Here is a 17362-nt window from a genome sequence, read left to right as displayed (position 1 = left end):
AGAGTTTCATCACTTATATTAAGGATGATTAGGTCAAGAAACCCTAGTAATTGTTTCCAATGCGCAAGGGGAGTGACATGTCCCAAGTTAGCCAATCAATCCATAAGTGTGTGTAATAATGATGGCTACAAAGTGGGAAAGACTTCATGCCAAGTGCCATTGCCATGTGACTAGCTAATGAAGGTCCAACATCATGATTGTATATATGTAAGGAGGGAGCAATCGTGTAGTTAGGTGCATAGCTCAATAGCCCAAGCTTGCTTTTGTGTTTTCCAATACTCACCTAAGATGAGGTGATTTCTTGCTCATCAAGGTTGGGACTTTCAAAAGTTTCTCTTTTTAGATGGAGTATTAAATGCCTTAGGAACTAGTTGATGGCTCATCAAGGGGGTAGAGCTCATGCTAGTCTTTTGCCCACACGCTAAATAATTCTCAACCATCTTTTGCATTCTACATTTTCCTTTCATTATGGCGTTATATGTTTTTAACTTTCATTTAGTTGCCTCAACCTTTAGGGCCAAGTTTTCGAGCCCTAATTCAAGGATGTGTATGAAAGGTGCCAACCCCAATGATTACCAACTTGAAGAATGGAGATGGATAACAAGGAGAGATGGAGAGTGGTAAGTATGGATTATCTTGGAAACGCTACATCAAGCAATGCTTCCCCAGTAGTGCCCTTCTTAAATTCTAAGGCCTCAAAGGAGGTCCCACTGAACTAGAGGCAAAGACTAACCTCCTAGATAAAGTAAGGGAACAAGAATACAATCAAGATTGATCAATCATCCTATTTACCCTATGATAGAGGAGACATCTAACCAAAGCAATAGGTGCAAGATGGTGGCAAAATGTTATGTGTTGATCATACAAGGTTGCTCATTGGCTAGCTATCCAAAGAAGAGAAATAAATTCTCCTAAGGGTTACCCATATTTAGATAATTAAAGCACACAAATGTGTATATATATATATATATATATATATATATATATATATATATATATATATATATATATATATATATATATATATATATATATATAGATTTGAATAGTTGAATGATGAATATTACAATATGGCCCTCCTTATAAATACCTTAGCAAGGTACTTTTCCACTAATGGACATGTCTTTTCAAAAAGACACTTTTATTCACTAATTGATTAATTATCATTGTTATGTTTATAACATGGTCGCCCTCTTTAAGAAATGTTTTGCCCTCAAAGCATAATAAACAAAATTCTTTCTAGTTGAGGACATTTTTAGGGATGGCTTTTATCTAGCTTTAACATTGTTTGTGGTTCAAATGTTAAGTGAGGTTCTTGTATATTGTTGCATTTTCTTTTGAAATTGGAAGCTTCAACACCATATAATTTAGACTGTTGACCTTACCAATTAAATTCCATAAATTATTCTTCAAGGTTTGTAGTGTAACTTCCCAACTACATCAAACATTCCACACCTAACACCATATCCATTTCTTCAAGTGGTAGAGCATATCGTCTTGCTTGTAGTTCCAATTCTTATATTTGAATTGAAACCTTATAATATTTCCCTACTAACTTGATCTTTTGCCCTTCAGCAACTTTAACAGTGTGGTCCTTGGCTAGGTACAAAGAGATTAAGTTGTCTTCCAAGAGTAACATTTACAAAATTGTGATTGCTCCCAGAATCTACTAATATTGTGATTTATTTTCCTTTTAGTCCTCATTTGAGCTTTAGCATATTTGGTTTCCTTTTTTCTATAATTCCCAAACTATTGTGGACATTACCCTTCTTTCTTAAATGAGGCGTATATCGAACTATAGGGGGTTGGGTGTCTCCTCATAATAATTCCTTTGAGCTATCTACCCTAGGAGCTTTAAGTTACGCAAGTGATTCAAGCTAATGACATTTATAGTGAGTTTTCAGCATCATCAATTTCCATCATGTCTTCTTTGAGAAGGAGTATATCGAACTATAAGGGGTTCCGTGTCTCCTTATAATAATTCCTTTGAGCTATCTACCCTAGGAGCTTTAAGTTATGCAAGTGATTGAAGTTAATGACATTTACGGTGAGTTTTCAACTTCATCAATTTCCATCATGTCTTCTTCAACAACAACATGCATTTCCTTCCCATCATTAATTTTACAGTGATATTTGTGTTCCCATCTTTGAGTGATATATATATATATATATATATATATATATATATATATATATATATATATATATATATATATATAGTATTTTATTCTTTTTTTAATTTTTTATTCTATTTTGAAAAGTTACCACTGTAAAAAATAATCTTTGTATATTCTTTTTTCCTATATGATAGAATATGCCATGGGCCAATGTTTTGTTAAAACCACAGCCTTGTAAGCCACCAACAATAAAGTCAAAATTATTCTTCATTCCTTCTTCTTGTTATTTACTTGTTTTTTAATCCTATCTTTCCAATACCATGGCCAAATTCCATGGGTTTTGAAACCATGAGTGTTGATACCAAATGAAGTGCATAATTAATTAATTAGTGAATAAACCTTCTTAAAAAGACACCCATTAGTGTAAAGGCACCCTGCCTAGGTATTTATAACATGGGCCCATGTTATAAATACCTACGCAGGGTGCCTTTCCACTAATGAGTGTCTTTTTAAGAAGACATGTTTATTCACTAATTAATTAATTATCATTTGTTATGTTTATAATAGTAACAAGCCACAACAAATTATTTTCTCTGACATGGAGCCCAAGCAATGTTCCATAATAAGCACTTGTAGGGCATCATCAAGGGTGAGAAAACAAAGCAAAATCTCAAAAGAGGAATATATCCAAGGTAAATAAGCAAACACTCCCCCCATGTTCAACCTATTCATGGAAATTCTTGCCTCAGCCAACAAGACTAAGATTTTTCACAATTCCTGCAATGGTTTTTCAATACCATACTTGACAAACTTTGGGTTCAAAATTCCTTTCCTTCCTCCTTTTCTTTTCTTTGGATACAAGTCAACAAAATGGGCATAGGAAAGATTATGGAATGTGCAAAGAACCACATCTAAATCAATGTCTAAAGAGTGGATGATTAAAGGCATGGGTACCAACCAATGAGAATTTTAGCCAATATTCAAGGGTTTCCTTCCATCATAAGCAAACAAAATAGCCACAACCCAACAAGATTCAAGGTTAAGGAATCTTGAGCATGGGCAAAGCATCATATCAATGAACTCAAAAGAAGACTACATGTGCATCAAGGGTTGTCGTAGGCGTTTAGTTAGCATACATGTGACAAGAACGACAGATGAGTTGTCAAGGTGTGTATGTGTAAGATTCCTTCTTGGAAATATCTCAAATACCCATTGTGATTTTTTGAGTTTTAGCATTAGAGGAAATTTCAACCTAAACGTGCCCATGAAATTTTCATGTAATTTCCATGTCATAATATGTAAACTAATCAAAATCCTTTAAATTTAAAAAGAAGTACGTGTAAATATTTTGGAGGCAAAGGAAGAAAACTATTTTTTTTAATTGTATTGACACTTTTTTTAATGTATCTTCATTTTCTTTATCAATGCAGGTCTTCTCAAAAATATGCATAATGGGTACTCGTTAGATGTGAAAATTAATTTCGCATCCAACAAATGTCTACACTTGAAATTTGAGTAAACCTATAAGGAAATAACCCAAAATTATAGTTAAAACAATAGTTTTTTCTTCTCTTCCCTCCAATATTCATAACTCTTATTTTATTATTTTAACTATTATTATATTATTTTTTCTTAGGAAGCTGCTTTTAGGTTGAAATTTCTTCTAATGTGCGTTTCTTCAATGAGAGGTTTCATCAAACAGTTTAATGGTTGCTCCTTGTTTTTTCTAACATAAACATGTATAACCAAAATGTATACTTCTAAACAAGCATTTCAAGATAATAATTTGATACCACTAATAAACTCAACAAGGAAAATACATCTCTATGATAGATAATGAAATTTTCATTTCTTCACTAAATAAACTTAGAAATTACACATCAGTTGACAAAGATTAATGATAAAGAACAAAATTAAAGAACCTAGTACATTCCTCTCATAATAGTATTAGTCTTTAGCAACCAAGATAAACCAGAATTAAGCATTGTATTTTGAAGTATTTTCATCTCCCCTTCTTATGTATACTCCGCCATGAAAACCAATGAACCAGCAATCACACATCCAACTAGCTTGAGGAAGTTCGCGGCACCTTTAGTAGGTTTTGCACAACCATATTGAGACACAATAAAGTAGAACCTAGAAGAGGGGAAAAAAATGGAGACAAGAGAAAAAGATAACATATGTTGTTGCAACAAGGGTAGCAACAAGGGGAGGGGTTATCCTTAATCTCAATGGAAAGCAAATAATTAAGTACTCTTGGGGGATAGGTAAGAGGTCCAACAATCAAGCTAAAATGTATGGCCACTTGCTAGGGCTACGTTACCCACCATTTCGTGGGTGATATCCCTAGGTTCTCCAAAACAGACCTCAATCGACAGCCGATAGACACCAACTAGCTCGTTGTGCCATTTCTCTACCACCTAAGCCAACCATGTGGTCCCTCACCCATCTGCCATGATCGTATGTTTGAAGGTGGGCCTCCTGAACCTAAAGGCGTGCCTTGTCATTTGGTAATTGAGCATTGTAGTTTGTTTATCATGGACACTTCTGGGCATGGATTCATGGGGGGATTCGACAAAAAGAATGGGCTAGTTCTGTGCTCTTGTCCCCTAGACCCCTTTGGGATATTAATCTTGGATTCTAGTCTTGTGGGACTTCTTTTATTGACGATTAGGATTTAGGAATGGTATTTCACGAGAAACCCTGATTTTGGTTGCCTGATCCCACTCCCTTACCCACATATATTAGCCCCTTTTGACTCATTACTTCCCCATTCATCATTTTTCCCACCTAGGTCCATATTCCTCCATTGGGTCCACATAGGGCTAGCTCTCCCATTTCCCTTGCCCACACCTTGGGTCACGTCTGGAATGATGCACTGGAGGTTGACGCAACTAAAAAGAAAAGTAAAAGCATAATTGGCCACATTCAACAAGAAAACATACCACATAATGCAAAAGATAGTTGATACAAACACATTTAGCACGTGCACAGCCAATACATGAGCTCTACCCCATCATCATGGCCATCACCCCGGTTCTTACAGGTTCTATGAGCCTCCTTCATCATATAAGAACCCATGATTGTCCCAACCCCCGGTGGGCAATGAACCACCCTAACTTAAAAAGGGGTATCCACTACTACATCTCACACATCATGCTCTTATCCCTTGAGCCACGAGCAGTTAATCAAAGAAAAATCATAGAAGGCAAAAGGCATATAAAAAAGGGTGGAAAAATCAAAGTCGAGGTACCTCATGTACCACGATTGCTCACTCCTATACATTATATACCCATGTGTGGGCTTCCTTTTTATTAGCTACCCTTGTAACCCAACATGTGGCCCAGAGCTGCCCCTTCTCATCCCCTACTTCATTCACCTCTCTATCACATACCACCACCTTTTAAAGGATATACCTTGGACATATTATCCACTTTAAAACTAGAAACCACCTAATAAGATACTTGGTTAACCCCATTGGAGTTTGGGAGACATTGGCACATCCTGAGGCCCATTATGGAATGGAAATCCATTATGAAGTCCCCACCTGTGGTCCATGGTTGGTAAGCTCATTTACTCGATTTCTGTGATAACTTGTTGTATTGGAAGGCTAGGGGACACATTGGATCTTATGCAAGCTTGCAGATGGTATCCATCTTGGATTTGGTCTCCCTATATGGGGTCCTAACCATCCAGAGGGCCACATTGGCACATGTAGGGTGTGTGTTAGCAACCATGGGCCTCCACAGCAATAGACAACATTCCATGGATTCCCAAAGATGTTTAGAGATTGCTCATTATTCACCTATCTGACGAAGAAGATTCACCTTTGCCCATTCGACCCCACAGATGTACCATGCACTTGGCAACTGACCCAAGACTTGTAGGATGATGTGGCATCACCTACACCATCAGCGACGTCCTTACATATGATCTACAGGCATCTTCGACTCATTTAGAGACCCATGAGGTTATTATTGTGTCCCCACATCCACTAGAAGCACCACAAGTTTATCGTTTGGAGAAGAAGGGGCCAACCCCTTGTCCATCACTTTTTAGGGTCATATTCTTCATTATGCCACCTATGGACATCATCAAGCCTCTAAGAGGGCCCTACAACATGTATTATTTATTTGACCTCTAAAGAAGCTTATTATTTCATTTATGAGCTAGTTTGGTGCGCTTGTCACCAAAAGCTAGGTTATTAGCACATTATTTTATTTTTGGGGCTTATGTAAGCATAGGAGAGTAATTCAAACTCCTCATATGTGTATAAATACAAGTGAGATGAGTTCATTTGCTCATCAACACTTTGGATTAGATCTCTTCTCTCTCTTAAGAATTTGGCACTTTTTCTTGGAGGATGAATTAGAGCTTTATGGATAAATTTTGATGTTTGGATTTGGTTTATCTTATCTTGGAGCTTCTCTATTGTCAAATTGAGGATGGTTGGATATGTTCTATTACAAGTAAGTACATGCTTTTAATGTTATTCTTGTTTTACTTTGCCATATACATTGGATTGAAAATTTTGCTATTTTTAGCGCTAATTTTTGCATGCATTTAGTGCTTAAATTGTGAAAGTTTGTCTCTATATAGCATCTCTCAATATATGGGCCATGTAATTTTCAATGTGGAAAAAGTCGAAGTCGAGATTAAATCGGCAAGGGTCCAAAAGTTGAAAAACTCATTAAAGTCGAGAGTTTTTTGAAAAGTCGGCAAAATTTTTTAAAAAAAAAGCACAAAAATATTCATTTATTTTTTAATTTTTTTTAGCATCTAGAGTATCCACAACATCAAATAAATGCATTTCCACATAAACATGTAAAGAAAGCTAATATATAATATGTATATGAAGTCTAGTGCTACATCACATATCAAAATAGTGAATCAACTCCTAAATCTTGAGTCTTGTCTAAGTCTCAACTCTCAAGATGGCCGACTTTTTCGAATGACTCCCAATAAAATCGAGATTAATTCGATTAAATTGGAATTTTTTCTGCAGTGAAAAGTCTGCAAAAAATTGGCTAATTTAATCGTTTCGCTGAAAAAATCGGGTTTTTGGGATTTAATCCTGACTTTTAAGTTTTTGTCGACTTTTTCCACACTGGTAATTTTGAAATTTCCTAAGGATAATTCTATTAACAAATTCATCTTGAAAAGCCATCACCTTTTGCAAGTTGAAGTATAAAGCTGCAAGGTTGCTTCCCTTTGCCCTAGAAGGCAAGTGAGGTAGTCTTAAGGCCACCTTGACTAAGAAACAAGGTCCTCATTCATATTTATCTTAGACTCCATTCTCCCGTGACTAAGGCACTAATCTACCAAGAAGTGGTCACCCAAAAATCAACTCCTTTTCACCTTCTTCCAGGTCTATCCAAGTTGGGTCACCTAGGGCATCATTTTCCTGACAAAGTAGCACTCCAAAAAGTTCGATCTCCTAACCCCTCCTGTGCTGGTGTGTCCTCAAAGCCTCCTCCAATTTTGATGCCATTTTGATGGTGGAGTTGTGAGATAATCCATGCCCTAGCTCTGAGATCAAACTTTTCCCTTATATCCCCAAGGCTAGTGCCTCATAGGATCAATTTGACACCTTTAAGTGAAAATTCTTGCTTTGATCCTTTCCCCCTCCTTTGTCTTGGTTAAGAACATCATTGGTCACTAAATTCGTGCCTCTTAACCTAGGTTGGATCCATTTGGTCCTGTGTGGTCCCACTCCTTTGAAAAGACAATTCTTCAAGAACCGTCTAGGATACCAATTTCAATAAAGATTTTAGGGATTGGGAAACTCTTTCACAAGTTATATTCCTTAAACCTAACCCTCAAATCCCCATATCCTTCTCTTAAAAGACATTGTACCTTGCTTAGAAAGCAAGCAAGCTCCATTCTTGACCCTCTTTTAGAAATGGATTGTTTAGGTCATTTTATATTCATTTGTTGATTTATCCTTCATTTGTGACTCCATATAGACCGAGTCTCCTCCCATCAGTGAAAGTTTGTAACTAGTAGGGAGCCTTAACTGACCTGGCAATGGGCTAAGTCTCCATTTGTTTCCCTTGGCCTAGCATTTGACCCTTTATCCCCTACAAATGCCCTGCTAGTTTGAGTTGTAACAAGCTAAACTTGGCCAAATATCTGTAAGTCACCAAGATTGTAATATTGGGACACTCTCTCCTCACCATACGACATTTATATAGAGATTCCATACCCAAGGGCAATCATCTTAAACTACTTCTTCTCTGAATTATGGGTGCAATGGATCATTTTCAACTTAAGTCATTTTTTCATATCCAAAGATCTCAAAACATTGAAGCTAATAAACACGCTAATTTCGAGTGTCTTTTAAAAATGGGCCAAACTAGCATAAATGATTTGTTTGGATGGCAAAACATCCCATGAAGACACCCCCTTCTCCATTAGCCTATATGAAGTTTATTCGAGGCCCTATGTTAGCCTTTATGAAAACCAAAAAAGATCATCAAGGCCTTAACCAAATTGCCCCCCTCCCAAGCATTCACTACAACTATAACACTCATGGTTTATGTGGACAGCAAATTACATGGGGTGGTGTGGCTTGTCGCAAGCATGCAATCCTTGCATGGGAATGTTTCCCAATACCCTCTCATGCATTAGGAACAACATCTAGACAACATTGTATCCATCATTTAGATTTCGGACCAAGAGCATTAATGGGTTTAAAGTAGTGGTTTATTATGGAATTTAATGGTTAAAGGGTTTGTGTTACATGTGGATTCTCATGTTATGTTTTAATCCAAGGGCTTCCTCTTCAATCTACAATGGTGCATGGCATATCCTCCTTTATGTTAGGTGGTGGCTCTCAATATTGGTGTCTTTTTCCATAAATTGGGATTTATTCGAGTCAAATGATGTATTTTATGCATAACTAGAGGAGAACGAAGCTTACATTGTTCCATGGAAGGTGACTTGAGTAGTTCCATTGATTTTGGTGCATCGTCAGTTCTCTTTGTTGTCTCTCTTCAACCTTGTTCGTGACAGTGCTATTGACTTCTTTGGTGCGTTGTGAGTCTCTCAATGGGCTCTAGAAACCACAATTCTCCTCAACTTTGTTCACAGCATTGCAATAGGCTTCTCTAGAGCGTCGAGGGTCTCTTTATTGGCTTTTAGAGTCAAAATTCTCTCCAATTCTATTTGTGTCAATGCCATTGACTTCCTGGGTGAGCCACAAGTCTCTTTGTCACCTTTGGAAGCCACAATTCTCTTTAGTTCTATTCGTGGCAGTGCAATTGGCTCCTCTGGTGCGTCACAAGTTTCTTTGTTGGATTAGGAAGTCACAATTCTCTTCAACCCCATTTGTGGAAACACGACTAGCTCTTCGAATCGCTTTCACGAGTCTTCCCGAACATCTCGACTCTCCTTATGCTTGCAAGTATCCCTTAGTCTTTAATGAGCAATTTCTTTTTGCTTCCCTTAATCTTCGGAAGCTCTGACCCCCCTCCCGCTACTTGTGATATAGAATTCTCACTCAAACTCCCCAAGTGTTTTTGCTTGCCTTTGGTCCAACATTGGCCTTACAGTCACTCATTGCAACCCTCGAATTGGTCCATGGACTACTCTTCAACCAATCCACTCTAAGAAAATAGCCCCTTTTCTTTGCACCTATTCAATGTCATCTAAGAGAAGAAATCTAGTACTTGTCGGGGGCAATAAAGCATGTAAAGAATTTCTCGACGATTTGAAGCCCTTCATCTTGAACACATGGACCTAAACTAGAAAGTTCACCAACAAATGAACACATTCATCTTTCTCATAGATGAAATTCAATCTCTCAAAAATAAAGTCACTCACCAAGATGATGAGATCGATGCACTATGTAAGCAATTGAACAATTTGTAGTTGCAGATGAAGACAAAAAGAAACTAGAGCTCTACCAACACAACACTCATCCAACCTACTGAGGAAGAAGTTCTCCCTCTGCTAATGATGTTCTTTTGTAAATGTGCCCTTTTGTTAGGCCAATTTTGCAAATTTCATGAATGTCAGTCACTTATAGCAATAAGTTTCCAATTAGATCTTTTTGAAACACTTATCAATCATCCCTTGGAAGAGCCTATGTATGAAAAAACAATGTATTGATTTCTCACGTATTTTGTCGCATCCGTGCACAAATTTAATGGAAAACCTACTCATTAATGTTAAAAAAAATAATGTTATTGCTACTAAAGATAACTTGTTGAACCAATAACTCACAATGATATATATAACCGTCTACCTCCTCCAATACCCACTACGAATAAATGGAGTCAAATTCCTCAAAAAAGGAAGATCAATGAACACTAGGAAGCAATGTGAAGTCAACCCACCATCCAACTAATATAGAACTAGAGAAAAAGGATAGTGAAGAGGCCAACGCTAAGTTCCACTAAATTAGTTCTCAGTTGTCATGACATAAAAATATCCTTGATGATAATTTTAACAAATTTGAACTGAGATAAAAATATCCATCAAGTAATTTTGGCATTTTCTAACTAGGATAACAATACCTTTGAATTTTGAAGTAACTTTGACAAACTCAACTTTAATAAAAATATCTTAGGGTAATTTTGGGTAATTCAAACTAGGTAAAAATATCCTTGAGGCATTGTTTTAAAAACCGGCCCTTTCGACTCCGATCCGGCCGAGTTGGTCCAAGTCGTAGCCCAACCAGGTCGACTCGACCTTTGAACCGGACCGGCCGTCCAAGTTGGCTAACGACTCAATCGGCTCGATAACAGCCCGACCGGCTCGGTAACAGCGGCCGGTCAAGTCACTTCAGCGACACTTTTTTTTTAAATTTCATTTCTGGGGACTCCTTGGGCTTCCCTGTCTGACTCTGATCCCTAGTATTGATATGCTATTCATGGTAATGTTAAATTCTTAAAGTAAAAGTGACATTCTCCTTAATCTTCATTATTATCTTTTTACTTAAATTTTTAACATTACCATGAAATGACTTAGGATGTTTGAGAGTGGTTCTGACCACATTGGATTTCATATGGAGAAAGCAAAATTTTAGATTTCATTCAAAAGCCAGCAGACTTATCATTTTTTCAACATTTCAGGATTGGGGGATTGCAATGTTTCCATTGAATTTTGTCATGTATTAGGGTATGGAAATCGTATTTAATCAAGAGCACCAATCCCTCTATGTACCTTGATGTTAGTGACATTGGTTGTTGAACTCCTCCGGGATTCGCTCCCAAACCGAGAGCTTCTGAAAATGTCGCTCCCGCTCCCAAGTTACACTGAGCAGAATGACGTTGGCAACTCTAGCAGTAGCCAGTAGTACTGGTCACAGAGTTTGTTGTAGAGGTCATTTCTAGCCTCCTTGGTTATGTGTTTCTGTTTTGATCTCTATATCTTCATCGTGTATGTATTGGACAGTGCACTGGGTGCCATTTTGATATAATGGATATATTCATGAGGCTACTTTGATCATATGATGTCTTCTATCTATATTCTAATGTTGTGTGTTTGGAAACATGAATGAAAATCATTAAAATTATGTGTTTTTATAAAAAAAAAATATTTAATGTAATTTTTACAACAACCAAGTCATTGAAATCGAGTCGGCCGAGTCGATACCGAGTCAGAGTCGGAGTTGGAGTCGACCGTCGGTCGAGTCGGAGTCAGAGTTTTAAAACATTGCCTTGAGGTAATGTGCATTAGTTTACAAGGATGTGATTTTTTGTCAAAATGAGGAGAGAGAGGAGTGATGTGGAAAAAGAGGAGTGAGTTAGAGGAGAAAAATTGCCATGAATGTTGGGAGAGAAAAAAAAAGGGTAAAAAGGTTGAATGCATGCAAACTAGGGAGAAAAAAATGAATGTGCACTAGGAGAGAGGAGATAAATATGAGGTAATCAAAGATAAATTGTTATGAAGTAGTTCTCACTATTGTCCACTTAGGTAAGCATTCTAATAAACTATCACTAGCCCCTAGCTAACTAAACCTAGTGCCACATCACACCTTCATCCATGCAAACAACTTACGCATGTTCTTAGACAACTCTAGAAGCCTTCCATTTGACCCATGTGTTTTTCCACATCACTAGTGACTCATCTAAGGGTCCAAAACTCACCACTTGTCCATTCCAAAAAATTGCCACATTTTATCTTGCTATAAATAGACATGCCAAAAATAGCAATCCCCTAAAAATAGGAATAAATAAATGATGTTTAAAACAAATAATGGACTTATATACACCTAAAAATAAGTGCTTCCAAAAATAAAAAGTTATCAGCGTGTCCACAATACTATACTCATCAAACTCAAATTTCCATGTGTAGTCCAAATATGTTGTCAGCACTACCATGCAAACTCTGTTAAGAATAGAAATGTCTCGGATGGTCAACTTTCCAATTGATTGGTAATTGGTTGGTATAGAAGGTGGGTGAAGGGTATAAAGTTCAACTAAGACTTTACCCTTAGATACATAGTAAAGGCCAACACAAACTACATCCTTGAGTGAGAACAAAATTACAAAGTAACACTCTTGTTGAGGAAGGTTTAGTTGGACAACCAATTTGGGGGTGGAGATTCATAAGTAAGTTAAGGTGTCCCTCCAATAATAAAACCTTCATGTGGTTGGCATTAAACAACAAGGCTCCTATTTGAGGGGTTATACAAAAAAATTGTTATTAAAGATTAAAAAAAAACCTTTCATAGTCTTCAATGGTTGTAATGTTCCCTATGGATTAATTACCCAAGGTAGGACAAAATAGCCTATCCAACCTCATACGCTATCGTCATTAACAAAGGGGGAAACCCTTTATCAAATGTTTTGGGGCAACAATGGGTAAGTTTCAAGTAGTTGCGGCAAAAAGCCCAAATTGGGGGCCACACCTGTAACCCCTCACATCAATTTAAGTATAAGAACCCCCACAAGGAAATCTATAAATAAGAGAGAGATAGGATCATTTTCTCATCATTTGATTGGATTGGATAATTTCTGTTTCCTTTTGAGCTTGATGCTCTAAGGGTTTTATGACCCCTTTCCTCTCTTGATTAGTTTCGATGGAGTTGATCCCACCCTAGCTAGTCACCCTTCTTCTCTCTATCATGTTATATCATATTCTCTTGAAGCAACTCGGATCTGTTATGGCCAAGAAGTAGTTCTCTATGGATATTTATTGGTCAAAATTCTTGTCCAAGAGCAGCGAAGCTCTCTCTGAAGTGTGTCTAGTCATCACTCTATGATTTTTCACAATACATATGAGCTCAGAGTTATTGGATTGAGGAAAAAGCAATGCTATAGAGGTCCCCTTTGAGACACTAAAGCCTAACAAGGGACAGCGAGGTTCCTTCCTTGATTGAACAGGAGATTTATTAGTGATCTTAAGGCTTGGCCTAAAGCAATTAGGGCCTCTTTTGAATTCAGACATCCTTCCTGAGGTAGCAACATAGCCACTAAACAAAAAAGAGACCAACAAAGTTGTTTTCCTATTGTATGCCCAACCATCAAATCTATGGTCAAGCAATGAAGGTACAACAAAGGGCATAATTGAGTCTTGCTCCCTTTTTGAGGTCACTATTGATGCAAAGAAGCTAACCAAGCAATTTGAGGCCAGTTTCTCCTTTCTAAGGAGAGTGGCCTAGAATCCATCCTCTTCTATGGTTGTGATCACCTACAACAGGGAAAATTGAATCCTCTTAAGTACGAATAAGGTCATAAGCTTCATATGGTCAACCCTACTTCTGGTCTTGTGCAATAGCAAATTAAATACTAAGGCATTTTGTAAATTCTTGAAGGTCAGCGAAGCTCGAATCTCTATGGTAATGAATTTGAATCTCGTGGAATATCAAACATCAGCACAGTGAATCTAAGTTCGATCAACCTGAGTAGATCATTAATCTAGACATACTCTAAGCACAAATGCATCAATCTGGCAATGAATACTCGATTGATTTGTGTAGACAACCAACCAATGCACCACCAACTCCTACTAGGCATAAATCAAGTGATAATTCAATCTATAAGTTGATCAAAGTGATTTAGGGTTGTTATTGTTGATCTCAATTGTAAATACAATGGTTAATATTTTATATTTGTAAACAATCACTATTGGATACTCAAAATTATTAGTATAGAAACTGTAGTGGAAAAATTATTATATTGATTTACTATAAAGTTTACTATTGGTTGCATCATTAGATACTCTATGTTATCTCTGCTTAAAGTTAATAGACCATTGTGAAAAAGTGGCAGTGTTGTCTTATGAATTTCACAACCCTAAGGGAAAAAATTCCCTACATACACCATAGTGGCATCAAAGCTATGCATCTTGCCAACTTGTGAGTTTATGAACCTTGTATGCTTCCAGAAGATACCAACAATGTTACAGTTAAAAGAAAAAGGATTAGCCACAGTTCAACCATGAGGGATAGAAGAGGACAAGATCTTAATTACCCCTTATATGTATTGATCCAAGGGTAATAGGGATTAGCCCAACTATTAATACAGGGCAAACAACAAATGATGAAGCTCATTATCGAGGCCAATGGAAATCTAAACAACATTGGTAACAATGTTGCTAATGTTGGTAACAAGACTGGTGTTGAAGAGAGCAGCAACCATAATCCCAGCTCTTTCAACATCTTTGCCCAATCAAACAAAAGGGCACCCAATGGAAGTAATCATAGACCCTTACTTCCTTGATTTTCAAATGATCAAACAACAACAACCCAAGGAGCAACAAAGCAAAATGGACTCTTTTATGAATAATTTTGGGAGTATGTAGCATTAAAGGAAAATACAGAGGCAGACCCGTCTTCCCAAGAGTACAACAACATCAAATACAGGAATAGACCCAAAGGGCAGTGTTCTCAAGATTTGATGCACAACATAAATAAACTATCCATTTCCCCTTTCAATGGATCCTCTAAGTGTTCATCTAGGGCTTGAATACAAAGTTGGATGTCGACTTCCAACTTAATCCCATGTTTGAAGAAGACATTATCAAATTTGCCACCTTACACTTCGAAGGGGAGGCACGAAAATGGTGGTACCATGGATTTATCACCTTGGGGCATGTTGACACTTGAAAACTCCATGCCCGAGGATATGTCAAAGAGTTCATGTACCATCAAAGTTCAGAGATCACCATAGATTTTAAGCTCTTTCTTCTTTTTCTCATCTTCTTCTCTATTGTACTCAAATTCTGCAAGCCCTACGAGGATGTTGTAAAGTGATTATGGTATGATGAATAGTCATTTAACAAGCATAGGCAACTTGGGACATTGTCATCAAATGAGTTCACTCTGGGGAGTTTTTTTACATGGTTAATTATTAGTACTTTTTAGCACTTAATAATTAATTGAGGTTTTTCTCCTAACTATAACCCCAAAGCCGAAGTGTTGCTTGATGGCAAGGCCTTGGGCGAGTCCAACTGTGCAGAATCATTGTATATTACCATGTTAAATCACTCATAAAGTTTCATGGAATTTGATTAGTTCTAGGAGTCATTTTTTAAATTTTTGGCAACATGGAAATTTTAATAAATTTTGATTCTAAATTGTAATAAGTGATGTCTGAAGAAATTGTTTGGGGCAGGTGTACTCAAAATTACACCTCTACTCCTCAACTTTCTACTAAGACACACTTTGAGTAAAAAATAAATTATGAACCCTCAAAGCCCACTTTTCCTAAGTCCATTGGAAAATGTCGCAATAAATTGAGCCAACAATTAAATATATATTGGAGAAAATAAATATCCACACATGGCAAAATGATGTGGAAATGAGGTGGAAATGTTTCAAGAAGTCAAAGTTGAGGTACAAAGTGATGCGTAGCTAAGTCACAAATCAAGCAAATCAAATTTCTTGTGGAGTTGACCATCAGTTCCTCAAGCAAATCACATTTTTTAAGTAGAGAAGTTGAGATAAGATGGTTGAGTCACCCATTTGGCAAGCTTTGACTTGAGTTTCACTAAAAATGAGTGGAGAGCAATCTCCTACCACTCCATTCCATTATCCACTTATCCCTTCCACCTCAACGAGTTCACCAAGTCAAGGATTGTGTGGGTGTATTTGGGGAATTTGACTTGCCACTTGGGGAGTTCGATGTGCATGGAGTTGCCTTGGGATTCTCACCACTTTGCATTGGGATTGGCTCTTACACTCATATTTATATGAGACTTTGGCTATCTCTTTGTAATCTTGATATGAGCTCTTGTGCTCGCAAAAGATCTACTACTGTACACTTTCAATATCAATAAAGAATTTGGGGTTTCATTCATGGGAAGTTCTTCCTCCTTTAGCATGGTATGGACTTGTGTTGATTAATTGTGTTTACGTCCTTTTACATGCACTATATGTTTTATGCTTCTATATGCTTTTAGGAGATGTATGGATGTAGAGTTATCTTGCATCAATACATGATTTAGAAAAAAATCTCTAGATTTAGATAGTCTTAATTGATTTCACATAAATTTCTAAGCCTCTTTTTCCATTGCTCATTTTTTAAATCCATATGTGAAGCTAAGATTTGATTGAATTGTGTAGAAGAAAAATCTCGTGTTGGATCAATGATCAAGCATGAGTGGAAGTCTTTAGAGTGACCAACTCACTCTTGATATGCTCTTGAAGGAACTCTCATTTGTTCTTTGAGCCTCATAGCCTAAACTTGTGAGTTGTCTTGCAGGGATGCTATCCATAGCTTGTATACAAGCCAAGCTACTTTCAAATTTAAATCATTTTTCTTAAATTTTGTGCTTCATTGTTTCAAATTTGTTATATAAGAGCTTGATGATGGCTAAGGAAAAAAAAAAGTACGCATACTCGTTAGCTTAGCCCTTGTGAATTAGATTGCACATATACATTCCATTTTGTTAGTTTTCGACTAATATTTTAACTTGTCTTGCCACCCTTGTTTGAAGTGTTTTCTAACTCCTTTTGTGGCAAATTTGAGGAGTATGAGTTGGGGACTTTTGACCAAAAAAAAATTGGAAGACCTTTGGCCATGAGTTAGCAGCCCCAAATCAACAAAGTCGTGAGCCTTTTGGAGAGTATTTTTGGCATAACCGAGTTTTACTTGAGGGCAACTCTTTTCCTTGGCAAGGTGATGGGCTAATAAAGGCATAACCTCTCTCCTTTGGCGCGAATTGTAACATTTTTCAGGGTTGATTTGTTGATGGAAAACAGTCATTGTTATTTTCAAGTTTGAGGGGGCCTCTTTCGTGAATTCATTTTCTAAGTATTGCTCATTTTCAAGGAGGAGATTTAGCTCTTATAG

General features: G+C 37.0%; 1 protein-coding gene across 2 annotated transcripts in view; it reads right to left on the bottom strand.

Moving 5' to 3' along the window:
• LOC149221659 (lysine-specific demethylase JMJ27-like) overlaps positions 1 to 17362 on the bottom strand; it is a 113352-nt gene that overhangs the window by 70716 nt on the left and 25274 nt on the right. The gene's annotated exons all lie outside the window — the stretch shown is intronic.

The sequence above is a fragment of the Pinus tabuliformis genome, chromosome Q (genome assembly GCF_031772625.1).
Source record: "Pinus tabuliformis cultivar Carrire ecotype Pingquan chromosome Q, CPIR1, whole genome shotgun sequence".
Lineage (NCBI taxonomy): Eukaryota > Viridiplantae > Streptophyta > Pinopsida > Pinales > Pinaceae > Pinus > Pinus tabuliformis.
Note: the sequence above shows the minus strand (reverse complement) of the source record. Positions and strands in the feature narration are given on the sequence as shown.